Source organism: Crocuta crocuta, unplaced genomic scaffold (genome assembly GCF_008692635.1).
Source record: "Crocuta crocuta isolate KB4526 unplaced genomic scaffold, BGI_CrCroc_1.0 scaffold41, whole genome shotgun sequence".
NCBI lineage: Eukaryota > Metazoa > Chordata > Mammalia > Carnivora > Hyaenidae > Crocuta > Crocuta crocuta.
The window spans coordinates 9,356,966-9,378,324 of NW_027529428.1; positions in this window are offsets into that span (position 1 = coordinate 9,356,966).

A 21,359-nucleotide genomic window follows, 5' to 3' on the forward strand; every position below is an offset into this window, starting at 1 on the left:
ATTCTTTTTTAGTGGGGTCTTTGTCTGGTGTTGGAATGAAGGTAATGCTGGCCTCATAGAATGAGTCTGGAAGCTTTCCTTTTATTTATGTTTTTTTGAAAAGTTTGAGCAGAAAAGGTATTAACTCTGCTTTAAATGCCTGGTGGAATTCCCCTGGGAAACCATATGGCCCAGGACTCTCTTTGTTGGGAGAATTTTGATAACTGACTCAATTTCTTTGCTGGTTATGGTCTGCTCAAATTTTCTGTTTCCCCTTGAAGTTTGGTAGTGTGTGGGTGTCTAGGGAATTTGTCCATTTCTTCCAGATTGTCTAGTTTGTGGCATATAATTTTTAAATAGTATTTTCTAATAATTGTGTTTCTTTGGTGTTGGTTGTGATTTTTCCTCTTTGATGTGTGATTTTATCTATTTGGGTCTTCTATCATTGAGAAGTCTGGCTAGGGGGTTATCAATTTTGTTTATTCTTTCAGAAAACCAGCTCGTAGATTCCCTGAACTGTTCTGTTTTTGTTGTTTTTTGATTTTTGGATTCTATGTTGTTTATTTCTGCTCTAATCTTTATTATTTCTTCTGCTGGCTATGAGGTTTATTTGCTGATGCTTTTCTAACTCCTTTATTTTTATTTTTTAAATTATTTTTTATTTTTGAGAGAAAGCAAGAGACCGAGTGCAAGCAGGGGAGGGGCAGAGAGAGAAGGAGACACAGAATCTGAAGCAGGCTCTAGGTTCTGAGCCGTCAGCCCAGAGCCTGACGTGGGGCTTAAATTCCTGAAATGAGAGATCATGACCTGAGCCGAAGTCAGACACTTAATTGACTGAGCCACCCAGGTGCTCCTAGCTCTAGCTCCTTTAGGTGTAAGTTTAGGGTGTGTATTTGGGATCTTTCTTAATGAGATAGGCCTGGATTGCAATATATTTTCTTAGGACTGCCTTTGCTGTACTCCAAAGAGTTAACTGTCATGTTTTCATTTTCATTTGCTTCTGTGTATTTAATTTCTTTGATTTCCAGGTTTACTCATTAATTCTTTAGTAAGATGTTCTAACAATCTCCATGTATTTGGTGTTTTCTAAACGTTTTCTTGTGGCTGATTCCAAGTTTTATAGCGTTGTGATCTGAAAATATGGATGGTATCCTCTCCATCTTTTTGTACTTCTTGAGGGCTGTTTTGTGACCTAGTACGTGATCTATTTCTGAGAATGTTACATGTGCACTCAAGAATGTGTAATTTGCTTTAGTATGAAAAGTTCTGATTATATCTGTTAAGTCCATCTGGTCCAATGTGTCATTCAGAGCAGTTGTTTCGATATTGATTTTTCTGTCTAGATGATCTGTCCATTGCTGTAATTGGATTATTAAAAGTCACCTGCAATTATGGTATTATTACCAATATGTTTATATTTGTGATTAGTTGATTTATATATTTGGGTGTTTCATGTTGAGGGCATAAGTATTTACAACAGTTAGCTCTTCTTGATGGATAGAACTTGATATCATGCCCTTCTTCGTGTCTTATTACAGTCTTTGTTATAGAGTCTAGTTTGTCTGATATAAGCATGGTTACCCTGGCTTTCTTTTGCTGTCCAGTAGCATGACAGATGGTTCACTATCCCCTTGCTTTTAATCTACAGGTGTCCTCATGTCTAAAATCAGCCTGTTGTAGGCAGCATATAGATAGATCCTGTGTTTTTTGTTTTGTTTTTAAGCTATTCTGATACCCTATGTCTTTTGATTGGGGCATTTAGTCCCACGTACATTCAGAATGATTATTGAAAGATACGGATTCAGTGTCATTGTGAGATCTGTAGGTTTCATGTTTGTGGTGATGTCTCTCGTCCTTTGTAGTCATCACTGCTTTCCACTCGCAGAGTCCCCCTTAGGATCTGCTGCAGGGCTGGTTTAGTGGTCATGAACTCCTTCAGTTATTGTTTGTTTGGAAAAGACTTTATCTCTCCTTCTAGTCTGAATGACAGCCTTGCTGGATAAAGGATTCTTGAACGTATAGTTTTCCTGTTTAGCACATTCCTACTCCCCTTATATGTCTACCCTTGTAGGTTATCCCTACCTGGTTTCAGAATTCTTTTTATCTTCTTATTTTGCCAGTTTCACTATAATAGGTTGTGGTATTGACCTGTTTTTGTTGATTTTGAAAGGAGTTTTCTTTGCCTCTTGGACTTGGGTGCCTGTTTCCTTCCTCAGATTAGGGAAGTTCTCCGCTATAATTTGTTCAAATAAACCTTCTGCCCATTTATCTTGCACTTGTTCTGGAACTCCTTTGATAGGGATGTTTCGTTTCAAGGAATTGCTTAGCTCTCTTATTCTCTCCTCATGATGTAGTAATTTATCTTCCCTCCTTTTTAGCCTCATCATTTTCCATAATTTGATGTTCTATTTCACCTATTCTCTCCTCTGCTTCTTCCATCCTCACTGTCATTGTGTCTATTTTATTTTGCATCTTACTTATAGCATTTCTTAATTCATTGTGACTAGTTCTTAGGCCTTTGATTGCTACCACAATAGATTCTCTGCTGCCTTCTGTGCTTTTTCTTTTTTTAAGCCCTGCTATTAGGCTTATGGCTGTTATTCTAAATTCTTGTTCAGATAAATTATTTGTATCATGGCAACTCTCTGGCCATGATTTCTTCCTGAATTTTCTTTGGGGGGAGTCTTCTGTTTTGTCATTTTGGCTAAGTTTCTGTCTTTTGCATGTTTTAATAGCTTGTTATGTGTCTTGCACCTGTGAGTACTGGTATATTAAAACGAGGTCATACACTGTCTAGGGTCTGGAACTTCAGGAAGTGTTTTTGGTGTATATTGTACACCCTCTGTTGTTGCATTTTGGGTGCTCTATCCCACTGGTCAGTCCTCTGCAAAGCTTCTCCTTGCTTGTAGTGGGGTGTGTGGACCTTCAAGCAAGTGTACCTTGATTTGTTGAAGTAACCCTCAATCCTGCCAATCTGCCTCCCTCCAACCGTGGAGATCCTTCTGCCACTCCACGGATTGATTTCTTGAGTGTTCCAAGTGATCTGACCTCAGTTCAGCTGTGTTGGACACAAGGACAATCCTGATCCTCCTACTTCTCCACCATCTTAACTCTGCCCTTCAGTTACACATTAAAAAAATTACTATGTATTCTGCAGGTGACACTGATCACCTTCCTGCTGGCCCTTCCAGCTTTGACTCACAGGGTCTCATACATACATCCTGTCTACAATGCCTCACTCTTAGAAATAAAAGCTTTTGTTCTCAAGTGTTGTTTCTGAAATGGACATTATGAGCCTGTTTTGGAATTCAAAAATAGAGTATTGTTTTTCTTTGTATTCTGCATTTTTTTAAACCAAAGGAAATCTCCATGTCAGGGAGAGTGGAGTAAGGTTAGGAAAAAGTAAGGAAATAAACTCAGAATTACTTGATAGTGTTGCTTTAAATTAGCTTATGTGTTGAAGATCTTACCTAATAGTTCTGTCCAGTAGTGATCCATAGAATATTTTTGTGGTTTTGGACTTTCTTATTAATTAAATGGCCTTACTTATTTGACAGTCTGTTGGCTCTTAAGTTTGATCAGAAAAGAGCAGATAATGAGAATGTATAAAATAGTAATATTTGTTAGGCTTTAATATGTCCAAGATCATATAAGTTTATCTGCAATGACTTTTATTCTGTGTGTTTTTAAATAGCTACAGTTTTTTTTTTAACTGTGTAGAATTTTAAAACTACAGTTACATAGGAAACAACTTAAAAACCTGTGTAGGAGTTCATTTGTGACAGTAAATTGTACATCTTTTTTGTTTTGTTTTAGAGAGACATTTGGAGTTTGCACTGTTATTCCCAAAGCTATGGCAATTATCTCTAATGGTTCAGAATGAAGAAGGGGCATAAACACAGAAGCTATTTCAGTAAGGTTCATTCAATGCAAAATTTGTAGGGAGCATAATTGATGAGATTTTCTAACTATTGAGAAAACCCCTTGAGGGCAAATCCATGGTTCCACAGAAACATAAAATGAATTAATATTGATGAAGCATCTACTGTAGGCCAGGCACTATACGAAAGATGCATATGTATATGCTGTTTTATTTAGCCCTTATTAGGTAGGAAATTCTTACAGTAATGAAGCACCTGGCACGTAGCCAAATTGGAATTTAAAACTTAGGTCTCTCCCCTATACCGGTTACCAAATTAAAAAACAATATTGTCCTTTTATAATCTTTATTAACATCAGATGAGCAGCAAGTGATTTGCCATAAAATATAAACCTGTATTATTACATATTGACTCAATAAGTGACTTAAAGATTTAGTATTAATGATTTTGAGAACAATTGAACAAAATAGTTTGGCGCAAAGTCAGTTACTCTGGGAATTGGGAGTAATGGTAACGAGTATTACAGAGTATCAGTTTCCCCTCCTGAGATATTTTAGAATTTCTCTTCTGATGTTTTGTCTTCTCTATAACATGAGAAATTCCTCCAGTAATTGAGGTCCTCCAAACAGTACGTGGGTGCCTGTGGCTGGTTGCTGCATCACTTGCTCAGAAAATAAAGATAAGACCTGATTTCTTACATGGAATCAGATGTCAGGAATAAATTAAAACATTTTTTGGCATGTGTTGCCATGCGATCATTCCCTGAGGACAGCTAATGCTGTTTTCCTATATCGTTGTATTTTAGAATGTTGTATAGGTGGAAAGTGTTCTAGATGTACTCATTAGGCATGGTAAAGTGAGGCTCAATTGAGTTGTTGGGAATCTACTATATATTAGGCATTGAATATATATTGATCACATTAAATTGATTTCAAGATGCTGTTTAAGGCTGGACTGAGGGTTCAATCTGGTCCTGAGAACATAACTCAGTAGCAGGTATTCTCCTAAGCTCTGAAAACCCACATACCTTTTGGGGATGTCACTGGCTTTAGGTTCTTCATATTTTTCCATTTCTTAAGAAAAAATGGTCTTTAAAAAAAAAAAGAAAAAAAGGTCTTTCAGGTATATCCTCTAGGAATTAATTGAAGAATTTGGAAAACTGTCAAGGCTTTTCTTAACTTTTTTATTGTAAAGACAGACTTTGCATCTAAGGAGTCTAAACTGTGAAGTGTGAGAAAATTTCTGATTTAGAATTATATTTAAAATTGTATACTGATACCATCATTCAGGACAAACATAAACAAAAGCCTTGCCATATTCATTATTCAGGTAGTCATTTTGATTTAACTGTACTTAGCTGACAAGTTTGCTTCTTGTAAGTTGTGATTACATGTGTAAGTCTTACACCCTCACTCTACATTTGGACAAAAGAGAATCATGAGGAATGCAATAGGAGACTTTGTGTAAGCTTAGAAATGCATATACTTGACAACTGAATGGAGAAAGAATCAAATACTTTGCTAGCCCATTAATAGGCATCCAAATTGTGGGCTTCCATGAGAGTGCCATTAACACCAGCTCCCAGCTTCATGCATTTTGAAAGTGTGTTTCGACCACTCATGAGAATATATGTAAATTTTCATAAGGTTAATGTGTAAGCTACTGTTGCTTTGGTTGCCTTATGATGAGTAATATTTCACCAAAACAGAGTTTCTTTTATCTTTAAGAGCTGTGAAATGAAGGGCAGTGTCAATGGTTCCTGCTTCTTTATAGCTTCAAGCACAGAGAGGGATAATTTTCAATTAGAAATCCCATTTCCTCTTACATATGGGGAAATTGCACATGGAGGCTGATGGGACAGCTGCCTACCTAATATTGTTAGATTTTCCTAGAAAGACCTCTACCACCACATTTCTCCCATGAAGCAAGATTTTCTTGTGAATTTTCATCTCATTTGCTCTCTCTATCACATTGTGGTCTAATATATTCATTTAAACTTAAATGATCTTTGCCCCCGTGCCTAGAGTTCTTTTGGCAGTCATATTTTCACAAATTTTCTTAACACTTTCCATGTTTTTTAATAGTTTATTGTCAGGTTGGTTTCCATATAACACCCAGTGCTCATCCCCACAAGTGCCCTCCTNTAATTTTTTGAGAAATCTGCACACTGTTTTCCAAGGGGCTGCACCAGTTGACATTCCCACCAACAGTGTAGGAGGGTACCCGTTTCTCCACATCCTCGCCAGCATCTAGAGTCCTCTCTAGATGCTCATTTTAGCCACTAGGCCGGCGTGAGGTGGTATCTCAGTGTGGTTTTGATTTGTATTTCCCTGGTGAGGAGGGATGCTGAGCATCGTTTCATGTGTCTGTTGGCCATCTGCATGTCCTCTTTGGAGAAGTGTCTGTTCATATCTTCTGCCCATTTCTTCACTGGGTTGTTTGTGTTTCGGGCGTGTAGTTTGATGAGTTCCTTATATATTCTGGATATTAACCCTTTATCTGATATGTCATTTGCAACTATCTTTTCCCATTCCGTTGGTTGCCTATTAATTTTCTGGGTTGTTTCCTTGGCTGTGCAGAAGCTTTTAATCTTGATGAGGTCCCAATCGTTTATTTTTGCTCTTGATTCCCTTGCTTTTGGGGATGTGTCAAGTAAGAAGTTGCTGCGGTGGAGGTCAAGGAGGTTGTTTCCTGCTTTCTCCTCTAGGGTGTTGATAGTTTCCTGTCTCACGTTCAGGTCCTTTATCCATTTTGAGTTTATTTTTGTGCATGGTGTGAGAAAATGATCTAGTTTCATTCTTCTGCATGTTGCTGTCCAATTCTCCCAACACCATCTGTTAAAAAGGCTGTCTTTTTTCCATTGGATATTCTTTCCTGCTTTGTCAAAGATCAGTTGGCTGTATACTTTTGGGTCCACTTCTGAGTTCTCAATTCTGTTCCATTGGTCTATGTGTCTGTTTTTGTGCCAATACCATACTGTCTTGATGATGACAGCTTTGTAGTAGAGGCTAAAGTCTGGGATGGTGATGCCTCCCGTTTTGGTTTTCTTCCTCAATATTACTTTGGCTATTCGGGGTCTTTTGTGGTTCGATACACATTTTAGGATAGTTTGTTCTAGCTTTGAGAGGAATGCTGGTGCAATTTTGATTGGTAGTGCATTGAATGTGTAGATTGCTTTGGGTAGTAACGACATTTTAACTATATTCATCCTATCCATGAGCATGGAATGTTTTTCCATTTCTTTGTGTCTTCTTCAATTTCCTTCATGTTTTCTATAGTTTTCATCATACAGCTCTCTTATATCTTTGGTTAGGTTAATTCCTAGGTATTTTATGGTTTTTTGTGCAATTGTGATTGATAACAGTTTCTTGATTTCTCTTTCTGTTGCTTCATTGTTGGTGTATAAAAATGCAACCGATTTCTGTACGTTGATTTTGTACCCTGCTACTTTGCTGAACTCTTGGATGAGTCTAGTAGGCTTCTGCTGGAGCCTGTCGGGTTTTCTATGTAGAGTATCATGTAGTCTGCAAAAAGTGAAAGTTTGACTTCTTCTTTGCCAATTCTGATACCTTTTATTTCCTTTTGTTGTCTGATGGCTGGTGCTAGGACTTCCAGCGTGTCCTATGTTAAACAACAGTGGTGAGAGTGGACATGCCTGTCGTGTTCCTGATCTCAGAGGGAAAGCTCTGAGTTTTTTCCCCATTGAGGATGATGTTAGCTAAGGGCTTCTCATAGATGGGTTTTATGATGCTTAACTAAGTTCCTCCTATCCCGACTTTCTTGAGGGTCTTTACTAAGAAGGATGCTGTATTTTGTCAAATGCTTTTTCTGCATCTATCGACAGGATCATATGGTTTTTATCTTTTCTTTTGTTGAAGTGATATATTACATTGATTTTGCGAGTATTGAGCCAGTCTTGTAACCCAGGAATGAATCCCACTTGATCATGGTGGATAATTCTTTTTATGTGCTGTTGGATTCGATTTGCAAGTATCTTCTTGAGGAATTTTGCCTCTGTATTCATCAAGGATATTGGCCTGTAGTTCTCTTTTTTTGCTGGGTCTCTGTCTGGCTTGGGAATCAAAGTGATGCTGGCTTCGTAAAATAAGTCTGGAAGTTTTCTTTCAATTTCCAGTTTTTTGGAATAGCTTGAGAAGAATGGGTATTAATTCTGCTTTAAATGTCTAGTAGAATTCCCCAGGGAAGCCATCTGGCCCCAGGGCTCTCTTATTTGTTGGGAGATTTTTGATAACTGATTTGATTTCTTCACTAGTTATGGGTCTGTTCAGATTTTTTATCTTTTCCCGTGTGAATTTTGGTAGTGAGTGTGTGTTTAGGAATTAGTCCATTTTTTTTCTAAGTTTTCCAATTTGTTGGCATATAATTTTTCATAGTATTCCCTGATAATTGCTTGTATTTCTGACGGGTTGGTTGTAATATGTCCCTTTTCATTCATGATTTTGTCTATTTGGGTGCTCTCTCTTTTCTTTTTGAGAAGCCTGGCTAGGGGTTTGTTAATTTTGTTTTTTTTTGCAAAAAACCAACTCTTGGTTTTATTGATCTATTTAACTGTTTCTTTGGTTTCTATATTGTTTATTTCTGCCCTGATTTTTATTATTTCTCTTCTACTGGGTTTGGGGTGCTCTTGTTGTTCTCCCTCTAGTTGCTTTAGGTGAGCTGTTAGATTTTGCACTTGACAGTTTCCATGTTAATAAATAGGTACAAGACCTTTTAAGGGAAGATATGCCATCTTAATCATTCAGTGGAAAATAATCTGTGTTTTTCAATTGTAACAACTTCGTTCATGGAAAGTGTTGATTTTCCTAAGAACTGTGAGGCACATTTTGCACTAAAACTAAAAATTGAACAATGATGATATTGGTGAGTAGGGATAGTTTCTCCAGTACATTAATTTCCCTTCTTTCCTTTCTTACCTTTGTGTACTTTTTCCTCTCTCCTGTGTTCCCCTACCCCCACTTTAAAATTTTTCTCTCCTGCCCTTTTTCTTCCCTTCCTCTTTTTATATTTTTGTGTGTTTAAAACTTTTTATGAGTTATAAAGGTATATGACCAACTTCCAGATCCATTCATCTAGCTTTCATATGTTGTATATAACTATGGTATACTTCTCCAAACTCTTGTAATTTTCACATACTTGTAAAACTTAGTGTTATGTAAATATTAATCGGGGATAGGCAATGACATTCTTGGTTTGGGTGACTAATTCATAGTGAGACCTTGAGAAAGTCCCTTCACCTTAAGAGTTGTCAAATGCTTTCTTCCAGTGGGTTGACAAGAGGCTGGTGACCTGTTATTTCAACACCTGTTGGGCACCGCCATATAATAGGAATGGTTTATAGCAATGAAAGTAATGCATGTTGCACATGGATACAGTTAAGTAGCCTCCTCCCACATCCATTTATATTCTGATAGTGTATTTTGAATGACTTTTTCCCTAAAATTTTCCCTTAATGTAGTAGTTTCATTCAAGAGTCTGTTTTCAGAGCTTTAAGCTTTTACAGTGGTTTGATGACACCCAGAATTTACTCCTGAAAAGCTGAAGCCATTTCTGAACTATTCCCTTTGTCTCCAGTCTTGGCCCCTCCATCGTTTCTCCAGTCAGCTGACAGGGTAATTTTTCTAGAATGTACATCTGGATCATGTCGTTCTCTTGTTTCAAAATTTCCTAGGGAAGATTCCTCAGTGACTAGAGTTGTGGTTCCCAAACGGTGCTAAGGTGCCCCAGGCACTGCCATGAACTCACATGGGTACGATGGGACTTTTAAAATTATTATTATTTTAATTTTTTTTTACCATTATAACTTTGTCTAATAGATTTTTTCTTTTATATTTTTTTGTCAAGTTGGTTTCCATATAACACCCAGTGCTCATCCCAACAAGTGCCCTCCCCCATGCCCATCACCCCCCTTCCCCTCTTCCCTACCCTCATCAGCCCTCAGTTTGTTCTCAGTATTCAAAAGTCTTTCATGGTTTGCCTTCCTCCCTCTCCCCAACTATTTTTCTCCCTTCCCCTCCCTACCATGGGATGTTTTAAATGGTTAGGTGATACAAAGCAATATCTTTGTCGAACATGTCAGTACCAGCTTTGATGTACTTTAGTTTCAGGATTTGATGGGCTACGTTGCTGTCGATGATGTCCTATTTTATACAAAGCTGGGTTTTCAGTGGCAGCTGTGATTAAAAGCAAATATGTCATGAAAAAACATGTAAAACAAGAAAGGTGGCAGTGTCCAATCTGACTTTAAAGTCTGTGAACGTCTACAGTGCCCAACCAAGCATATCCCATTTATAAGTAATGTGGATGCTTAAGGATGAAAACAAAATAGATAGCTTACTTAAAAAAAAAACAACAACTTTTTTTTAACGTTTATTCATTTTTGAGAGACCAAGAGAGACCAAGCATGATCAAGGGAAGGGCAGAGAAAGAGGGAGACACAGAACCTGAAGCAGATTCTAGGCTCTGAGCTGTCAGCACAGAGCCCAATGCAGGCTTGAACTCAAGAATGATGAGCTCGTGACCTGAGCCGAAGTTGGACGTTCAACTGACTGAGCCACTTAGGCACCCCCAAAATTATAGTTTACTCTTAATTTAGGTAAATTTTTCAAAAGGTTACTAAGTTTTTAGGACATAAATGTTTGTCTTTCTTTTCTAAAGAGAACTGTTATTGATTTCTTTTGACCTAGAGTCTCAGTGGGAAAACAAAAAAAAACTTGCTGAAATTGAATGTGTCAAAACTAGCAAATCTCTTGTCTATAATATAAAGTTGAAACTCCATGGCAAGTTTGGCATGCATTATTCTTCACAATCCATTTTCTCATCTTAAAATGAGGGAATCATACCATTCATATAAGATTTCTAAGGTTTCAGTGTCCTCATCTGTAAGATTGGGATAATCTTAGTACCTAACAGGCATTAAAAGTTGCTGAAATGAAATTAACATATACTGAAACCTAACCTAGTGTCTGGCACCTGGCGAGTATTCAGTCAATTTTTGGTGAATAAATACATAATTTTTTTGCTTGTAAAATTTAGATCTGAATCAAAACATATTCCACTTAGAACCTAAGAACCGAAAGTTTTTTTTTTTAATACTTACTTATTTTTGGAAGAATGTAAGTGGGGGAGAGGTAGAGAGATGGGAAGAGAGGATCTGAAGTGGGCTCTGTGCTGACATGCTGACAGCAACAAGCCCAATGTGGAGCTTGAACTCACAGACCGCGAGATCCTGACCTGAGCTGAAGTCAAACACTCAACTGACTGAGCCACCCAGATGCCCCGAGAACCCCGAGAGTCTTAAGAGTCCTAGCATTGACTCACTTAAGGTATATCAGCTGGTTAATGGCAAACTGCAAACTCAAAGACCTTTATGGGTCTTTATCAGCCTTTCCTCTGCAAGCAAATCACTGAGGATCATCATTCAGAAGGTGTGCATTTTAGAAAGTACTAGAAAAATCTCTGGGTTCAAGGAAGACATTCAAATCCACCTAAATTCAAATCCAGCATTGTTTTTATCCCTTCTCTTTGGACACATATTTATCTGGTATTGGATTTGTGGAAGTGGGAAGACTACAGTACTGAGTTGTGTATCTTTCTTAGGAAAGTAGGACAATGTGGGCTATAATTGAATTGGTTCTTACTCCCATATTGGCTTTCTGATTCTGTGTCATCTTTTTCCTTAAAAGAGAGGGTTCTATAAAAATACTTAAAATTATTCTGCAGGTGAAAACACATTTGCCTAGTGACGCAATTTCTCTGAAGGAGGTCTGTTTTGAGCTGGAGACAAGTGGAGAGAAACAGTAGATGTGACCTGAGAAGGTCTTGCCCGTGTCGCTACCTGCAGTTAGGTCTTGGTCCCTGGCCAAGTAGGAATGGGGCATCTGTTTAGGTTCTGAATTCCTAATATTGAGAAAAACAGAACTGAAAATAAGGAGTAGTTAGATGTCTCGGAATTAGTCAAGGACCATATTATATATTATATTGGTCAAGGACCAGCAATATATTATATTGCTGCTGAGCATATGTGGATCTGTGAACCTGATCTCATCTGTGAAACCACAACACAATACTTGATTGGGTTATCTCTAATTTCCTTTCTTGCTCCATGATAATTTGAGGGATCAAAATTTACCATCAGCAGGACCATAAGCTCCTGCCCCTGGGGTTTATCTTCATGCATGAGTTTTCTGATCTGTTAGATTGATGCAGCCAGGTCTGTGGATGATGCTTCCTGATGTCAGGCAGAACAAGCAACAAACTCTAGGGATTTCTAGATCCAATAATTCAGCATGTAATACATCCTGTATTCCTCTTAGAGATGCATAATAGACATAATATTAAATACTGAAGGTACCCTTCGGGAAAGGTTGATTTATTTGACTTGGTTTCCTAAAGGAACTTTTTTTGGTGACACAGTTCATTCCCATAAAATGGACTTACTACTCAGGAGTCTCCATAAATTTTAACTGTAACCATTTTGATGCTATGTTTCTAAAAAATATATATATATGAAACCAGAAGAGTTAGTAGTCCTCGCTCTGAGTCTACTGAGCTATATACTATTCACCATAATTATATGTAGTGGGTCAATTGCATTCTGGGCATGTTAAGTCAACCAAGAGATTTAGCAGTAAAGTGGTTAAGAGTAAAGCTAATAAACCATGTTTTATTTTTCATCAATTGAATTATCATAATATTACCTACATCTTGAGGTTCAGATCAGGATGAGGGCCAGGTACATAATAAATTCTCAAACCGTTGCTATTGCTATGATGAAAAGGATGATTACCGAAAGGAACTAGAGATTTCTCTTCTGGAGATCTGGAGGAGGAATGGGAAGATTCCCATCCTGTGTTTTTGCATTGTTCAATTTTGTCTCCTTAAACCTTCTCCTCTCCATAGTGTTTTACACCTCCATAAATGCCATTACCCTTAAGCCAATAGCTCAGGCTGCAAATTTAGGAGTTCGGTTCTCTTCAACATTCAAAATCTGTCCTAAAACCAGTTCTTTAGAGCTAGTTGCTGCTCTTATTCTTCTGGAAGCTATCACTGTCTCTTCCCTGAAATCCTGCAATAACCATCTAGTGGTATGTGGTCCCCCATAGTCCTTTTATCAGTACTAGCTAGAGTGCTAATTTAAAATATGTGTCAGATTATTGTCTAGGACCCCATGGCATTAGAATAAAATCCAAACATGTAGCCATGATCTTCAGCATCCCTGCCTGCCTCCCTAATCTCATTCCTTTCATTCCCGGTGCTTTTGTTACCAAGCACACAAAGCTTGTTTTCTCCTTGGTCTTTTGTATTTGGTATTGCTTTTGCCTGCGGTATTACTCCCTCAGATCTTTATAAGCCTGATTTCTTCTTCTTAATCTGAGTCACATGTGACCTCAGAAAACAGTCCTCCCTCATTCTAGGTAAAAGTAGCCCCTAGCATGGTGTGTCTGAATGTTATGTTTGTGTTGACTTTTCCATACTCCTGCTAGAACTGAAAGTTGCATGGGGTAGCGACCATGCAGGTCTTACTCACTGGTATAGAAAAGTTGTTTCAGTATATGTTTAATAACCAAATGCAGTTTTGCTTAACAGTCTGAAGTGCACATCTCAGAGGCTTGATTTGAAACTTAAAAGAGAAGCTATGCATAAAGCATTCGAGTCCAGTGCTTAGTACAGGGAAGCGGCCAAGTGTCTGTCCTTAGCATTTCTTAGTTCTAGGCCATTTCCACATTTTTGCATTAAGACTTCAAAGGTCCCGAGAATGCTCAAGAGACTCTCTTAAAATCTAGAGTGTGGAAAGAAGCAGAGAGAGGCTTCAGTAGGCTGGATCTTAGGGTCTTTGGTCTAAATTTTTTCTCTCCATCACACCTAAGCTCTTTGGTGGATTATAACCAGCATTTAAGTTTTAGGAGACATTAGGTATATTTTTATACTTCATGTGAAAGAATTATAATCCTTCTTTAAGAAGAAGGCAACTGCAACATATTTTGAACCCAATATAGAGTTAATACATTGTCCTACAATTATTTGAAATTTTTTATAGCTGACATCTATTTTTTTTTTTTTCACTTCTTTTAAGATTCACCATTGGGTGTGAGTTCTCATTTTATAGTTCCTATTCAGTTGGCTTCAACTCAGTAATAAAATTTTAAGGTTTCTATTCTCAAACTTTGAAAGTATTGACCCTCATTATCTCACTTTCCATATCTAACCCCTATTTTAACCTTGTGAGTTTCATGTGACTTCTAGAAAGAATGAAGAAGACTCCTATTCAGGTACCTATATTTATAACTGATGCAATTGTGCATATTGAAAAGTATGAAGAAATAGAGCATATGTATAGAAGTGTGTGTAACATGAGTAAATATATCATTTAAAGAAAAACAATAAAAGGAACATCTCTATCTTCCCTTGCCTGGTCACACAAATAGAATGTGCTCAGTACCATTCATCTTCCTTGTGTGCTCTTCTCCAGTTAGAGGTGATTGCATTGAATTTAGTAATACTCCTTTGCTTTGCTTCATATCCCTAAGCAACATAAGTTTACTTTTGTCTGCTTTTGTTCATTTCATACGAATGGAATTACATTGTATATACTCAGTGACTTGGATTTTCACTTTGTGCTCTGTGTTTGAGATTCATCTATGTTGATGAATGTAACTCTGATTCAGTCACGCTCACTTCAGTACAGAATTCCATCGTGTGAATGAGTCACAATTTATCTTGTTGATGGGTATTTGAATTGTTGACAGGTGTTTTGTTTTTGCTATCATGAATAGTGTTGCTACAGACAACAACTGTGCTTATGCCTGCTAGTCTAGTATACATGTGCAAGCGTTTAAGGTTTGTACCCAGAATCATATCACTCTGTCCCAAGATATTCCTAAATTGAACTCTGTGCGATACCAACCTGTTTTCCAAAGTGATTATATCAATTTCCATTTCCCTCTTGTGCTACCCAAATATTCATGAGGCTTTATATCATTCTGAACATTGTCAAGAAGATTGTCAGGTTTTTCAAGTTTTGTCAGTTGGGCAGGTGTGAAATGGTATCTCCTTAAGATTTTGATTTACATTCCCTTGTTTACTAAGAGACTGAGAATCTTTCATACATTTCCTTAGCATTTCCACTTTCTGGGAAATGTTCATGTTTTTCTCTTGAGTTGTCGGTATTTGTCTTACTGATTTATAGAAGTTCCTTTTACATACTCTGTATGCTATTTTGCACAAGTGTTTTCTCCCAGTTTTTTGATTATCATGGTTCCTTTTGTTGAACAGAATTTTAGTAGACTTGATCAATATTTTCCTTTTTGTAAAAAAAAAAAATTGGTACCTAAAACATTCTCCATTCTGATGCCATAAAGACATTCTCCTACATTTTTCAAAAACCTTTAAAGTTTATCGCTTCATATTAAAGTCCTTGAATAGATTTCTGTATATTCCAGGGAAAGAATAAATCTTGTATTGCTTTGCGAATGGTTTTGTAGTAATTCTAGCATAATTTATTGATAAATGTATGTATTCCCTATAGCTGTGCATCACCAGGTCTGTCATAGAGCCAGTCTTCATATATATGTGAATCTACTGCTTAGCTTTGACTGCCCTGTTGCAGCGACCTATTTGTCCCTGAGACAATACCGCAGTTTATAAATTGCTTTAGTTTTATAATAAATCTGATTAGGACAAATACTTGCATCATTTTCATACCTCTCTGCTCCTACACAAAGATATTTAGAATTAATCTCTCAAGTCATATAAAACATCCTATTGGAATTTTCATTGGCATTGCATTGAAAGTATACATCCATTCGGGAGAGGGGACTGATACCTTTACAATATTCAGTATTTTTTATCCACGAACATAGTATATCCCTCCATATATTTAGGTCACTATTGGCATCTTGAAATAAAAATATGTAGTTTCTACATAAAGTATTTGCTCATCTTTGTATTAGACTTCTTCTTAGGAGCCTTTTTAATGAATTTGTGAACAATATGTTTTAAAATTGAAATTTTAAATTCTATTGAAAATCAATTTATTAACTGTATTAATTTGGGAATACTTAACTCTTATGCATATACAATGTCATCCATAAATAATGAAAATTTTCTTCATTTACAAACCATTTTTTTAAGTTCTTTAAATTTGTAGATTTTTAAATTTTTTAAAATTTAAATCCAGGTTAGTTAAAACATAATGTAATAATGACTTCAGGAAAAGAATTTAGTGATTCATCACTTACATATTCATTTATAAACCATTTGTATGTTACCTTTTTTCTTGACTTAGTCCCCTGATTCCAACATCAAAGGTAATGTTAAATAGAAGCAATAGTTGGCATTTTTTTGGTGTAAATTTAAAGGAAATAATTGCACTATTTCACATTGAATAAGATGTTTGGTCTGTTTTTGTGAATACCCTTTTTTAGATAAAGTTTTTTGGTTGCCTAATTTTTAAAAAACATTGTTATAAGATTTAGCTGAACTTGGAGTATCTACCTATTAAATTGAGATGAACATGTAGACATGCTTCCTTTGAACTATTAATATGATGAGTGACTTCTCTGATTTCCAGTATTTAATGAGCTTTACATTCTTGCAGTAAAACCAGTGTGATCATAATGTGTATTTAGCTTTTTAGTGTATCACTGTGTTTAGCATGCTATTTTAAATATATATCTATTTGTCTACTTACTTATTTTATACTTAACATTGGTCAGGTATTTTTCTTTTCTGCTTATCTGGCTTTAGTGTCAAGGTTAGATTCAGTAATTCAGAGATGGTTTTTTTACCTTTATATCTAAGAATACTACTAGTATCGGACACCTGGGTGGCTTAGTCAGTTCAGTATCTGACTCTTGATTTCTGCTCAGGTCATGATCTCACGGTTTGTGAGTTTTCTGTTACATTGCCAGCTTAAAAAAATGCTTCTCCCTTTTTCATCTTGTTTGATCCCTTAGCCTAATGTAGCCATGTATGTGTATATGTGTATGCATTCTGTACTTTTCCTTCCATGTGTCCCTTACGGGTTTTGCTATATTGTATTTTTATCATCAAGTATTTATTTTAATACTATGCTTTATTTTATACACATGCTATTTAAAAGTTTAATTTTTCTATCTTTCTTATTCTACCTGCTCTCGTCTTTACCTCTTAACTTTTTTATTACGGTTTTTTAAAAATATTTTTTAAATTTATTTCTAGGAGAGAGAGAGACGCCGTGAACAGGGGAGGGTCAGAGAGAGAGGGAGACACAGACTCTGAAACAGGCTCCAGGCTCTGAGCTGGCAGTCAGCACAGAGCCCGACGTGGGGCTCGAACCCACGAACCGCGAGATCATGACCTAAGCGAAAGTCGGACGCTCAACCGACTAAGCCACCCAGGCGCCCCATTAACTTTTTTATTACTTGTTTCTAACTTGTTTGTAGTGGTGGAACATGATTTCTATAGTAACAATTGTTTGAAATACAGTAAAATTTGCTTTATGTCCTAGATTGTGGTCAGTTTTCCTAACTGCTCCATGTGAACGTGAGAAGAATACATAGTCTGCAGTTGGTTGCAAGATTGTATTTGCCCATCAGCTCAAGTTTCCAACTATGTTGTTCAAATCTTTCCTATTTTCACTAGTTTTGTTTTTTACTTCTTTATAATATAAATTATTGAAGTCTATCAAAACCTCTTACCATGATGGGAGATGAGTCATTGTTATTCTTGTAATAATATTAATTTTTTACTTGGTGTATTGTTGAGGTTATTGGGAGCATAGAAATTTGGAGCAGATAATACATTCTTGGTAAATTAAACAATTTACCATTAGTGACATACTTCTACCTCTGCTAAGATTTTTGCCTTAGGAGTCTATTTTGATTAGTAGTAATATATATTACTCTAGATTGAATCAGGTAGTATTTGAGTGATAAGTGTTTTACTGGTTTCTTTTTGTTATTGTTTAATTTTTTTGTGTGCTTGTAAACAGCATATATTTAGATTTTTATCCTTTTGAATAAATCTGATTGTCTTTGTTAATTGGAGAGTTTACTGATTTACATTGGATAATTCTAATATATTTGTCTTCATTTCCTTTTTTTATGTTTATTTTTGGGGGGCTGGGGGCACAGAATCTGAAGCAGGCTCCAAGCTCTGAGCTGTCAGCACAGACCCTGATATGGGGCTCAAAGTCACAAACTGTGAGATGATGACCTGAGCCGAAAGTCAAGCTGATGGAGTCACGCAAGAATGCTTGTCTTCATTTCTGAAATATTTGTTTTCTATTCTTTTTTATTTGCTTCCCTTCCCTACCCCCAGAGTTTTTTCACATTCTGCTCTCTCTGAATTTACAATTTAAATGTGCTATGTGTATCTCTTAGGTCCACTATATTTTCAAAAGTATATTCAATGAAAAAGTCCAGTGTTCATCCATATTTTTCATCCTCCCAAATAATAGAAGGATTTTAGAATGGCTCTACTTCTATTACTTTTTTCCTGATTTGTATAATAGTCCTGTATCTTAGCTATGTTTTGATTCTTTTAAGTCCAGAAATAAGACCTGTATTATATTGATTTTATTCTGTTTTACTCCTATATCTGCAAATTTCCCTTGTTCATTTCTTGAATCTTAAATATACCTTTTGTGTGATCATTTTCTTTATTCTAACATACATCCTTTAGAAGAGTCTTTAAAGAGTCTTTGAATCCTAAACTCTGTGCCTACTAATCTGAAAATACTTTTGTTCTACACTTTGCTTCACTGGACATAAAATTCTTGGTTGACTTTTTCTCTGTGTTTTGAAATGTTTTCTCAACTCCTGGTTTCCACTCTCCAGTAAAAATCATCACTCCTTTCATTGGTAAGTCTTTATTGCCATTTTAAATCTCTTTTCCTTGTTTTTTGCACTCTGAAATTTCACTGTGATAAAAAAAAAAACCTCAAGTATGGACTTCTTTTAATTTATTCCTGGGATAGCTTGAACTGTTTAAACATTTTATTTTATTTATTTTGAGGGAGGGAGCACGAGCTGGGGGGTGGAGGGCACCAAGTGAGGGAAAGAGAGAATCCTAAGCAGGCTCCACACTGTCAGCACAGAGCCCAATGCTGCACTGAAACTGAAGAACTGCTAGACCTTGACCTAAGCTGAAATCAAGCATTGGACGCTTCTGAAACGGGCTCCAGGCTCTGAGCTGGCAGTCCACACAGAGCCCGACGCGGGGCTCGAACCCACGAACCGCGAGATCATGACCCAAGCGAAAGTCGGACGCTTAACCGACTAAGCCACCCAGGCGCCCCATCTTGAAATTTTTAAATGCATATATCAATGTATTAGAGATACAGAGTCATTATCTTTTCAAATATTGCCTGTGCTCCATTTTGTCTTCCCTCCCTTTTGTGGACTTTGACTAGATCTGTGTCATACTCTCTCATGTTGGTTCTTTGTAAGCCTCTCTTTGATATTTTTGCCTCTGAGTGCTGCATGAGAGTCATTTCTTCAGATCTAGAGTTTAAGTTCACAAGTATTTCCTCAATTGTGCCTCATCTGTTAAACTCCTTAAGATTGTGATTGTTTTTTATTAGAGATTTTCTCTCTAGAAGCTTATTGCTTTCCTTTTTTGAAACTTTGTGGTCCATTTTTGGTCTCTTGTTCCTTTATTTGCTTTCAGAGTCATCTTTTATTTATTCATTTAAGCATTTGTAGATACTAAAGATTTGTGGGTTTTGCAGGGCTGCTCCTGCAATTTGCATTTTCTGCTGACTCTACCTTACTGTTTGCTGATGGTTGTGTGAAGTTTTTTCTTAGGAGCTTGTGTTCCTTGGAATTTGACCTGTGAAAACTCTTTTAGGCTTTGTTTCAAAGTGTTCCCCTGGAGAGGATGTGGGTTTGCTTTGTAGGTGGTGCTGAAGACACTACACATCCAATAACTCTTAAAATGTACACAGTAGGGAGTACTGAGCCACCGAGGTTGTACAAACTACGCTGTCCCCAAACACACCGGGACCTGGGGTTAGAAAGTCTCAGGGAAAATGGTTCTCGCCCGCCTGGTCTCAAGTCGAGATCAAGAAGGCATCAGGGCCCCTGTCACCCTCTACAGGAGACTTGTCCAGCGTCATACATGCAGGTCTTCTATCTGACTTCCCATTGACTTGGGCTTCCAGCTCCTTTTCTCCAATGTTCTGCTCATGCAGCCTTTAAGGAACCAGACTCTAGGTAACTGTAGATTGGCTCACACTCCCAGAGTAAACGCGGACTTCACTACTGTTTACCTCTTTGGATTTGTTTGTTCTTGTCATTTCTGTCCTCCAAGAAATTTCCTTTAAAATTAAAAATTTTAATCCATCATTTTTAGTTTTCTGCATTACAGAGTATGCATGTGTGCATATTTATGTTTATGCTTAGTTGTGTTATGTTTAGATGAGCCTTATTTTTGTCTGTGAGAAGTATACATATATGTGCATGTATATATGTACATACATGTGTAGCTATATACAAATATACATGAAACAATTGAATGCTGTGGATAAATAGTATCAGTAAAATGTAATTTTGCTAATAATCAATGAATTTTAGCTCTACATACAGGAAATAACATATACTATAGACTGCATTATGGATTTAGATATTGTTTCTGTGCTAACATGTCTATCTTTAAGGTATCTCTCTCTTTTTAAGTTTATTTTGAGACAGAGTTTGTGCATGTGTGAGCAGAGGAGGCTAATGAATGAGGAGAGAAGGAGGAGAGAAAGAATGAGGGAGAAAATCTCAAGCAGACTCCACGCTATCAGTGCAGAGCTCAATATGGGACTTGATCTCATGACTCTGAGATTATGATGAGCTGAAATCAAGAGTTAGATGCTTAGCTGACTGAGCCACCCAGATGCCCCAGTATCTTTTTGTTTAATGGCATGATTTTAAATAAAATAGCAGAGATTTAGAGCAAGAAATAATAGACGGAAGAAAGAATGCTTCACTTTGCGGAAGCAGCACGTGTTAGGAAACTTCCATCTGACCAGCAAAGACTAAACCTCTTTAACAAACACGTAAGATTGGACTCAGTCACAGAGGAGACAGTTAATGAACTGGGGCTTTCTGTCTTCCAGGAAGTTTGCGTGTAGGGCCATCGGTATCTGTCTTTGCCAGTACTTGAAAATGCCTGGGCAAACTGGCTAAAGATTGCTCAGAAATGTTACCTTGCCTTTAGTACCTGCTTCTAGAGTCCCAATCCCAGCTCTCACAATGTCACTTATGACACTGGGTGCCTTGCTTAACTACCCTTTTCTCATTTCCTGAATGAGTTCAGTGACCAGAATAAATGCATCTGTCTCCTATTGCTGCTCTAAGAAATAAGAGTTTCTTCAGTTGAGTACATAGTACATGACTAAAGTATTCATAGGCTGAGTCCTAACTTTTCTGAGTGACATGTTCTAGGATTCTGTAATTTTAGACTTTGTGTGCATCAGCGTCCAGAAGTAGAATTTTGAAGCTGTTTCTCTCT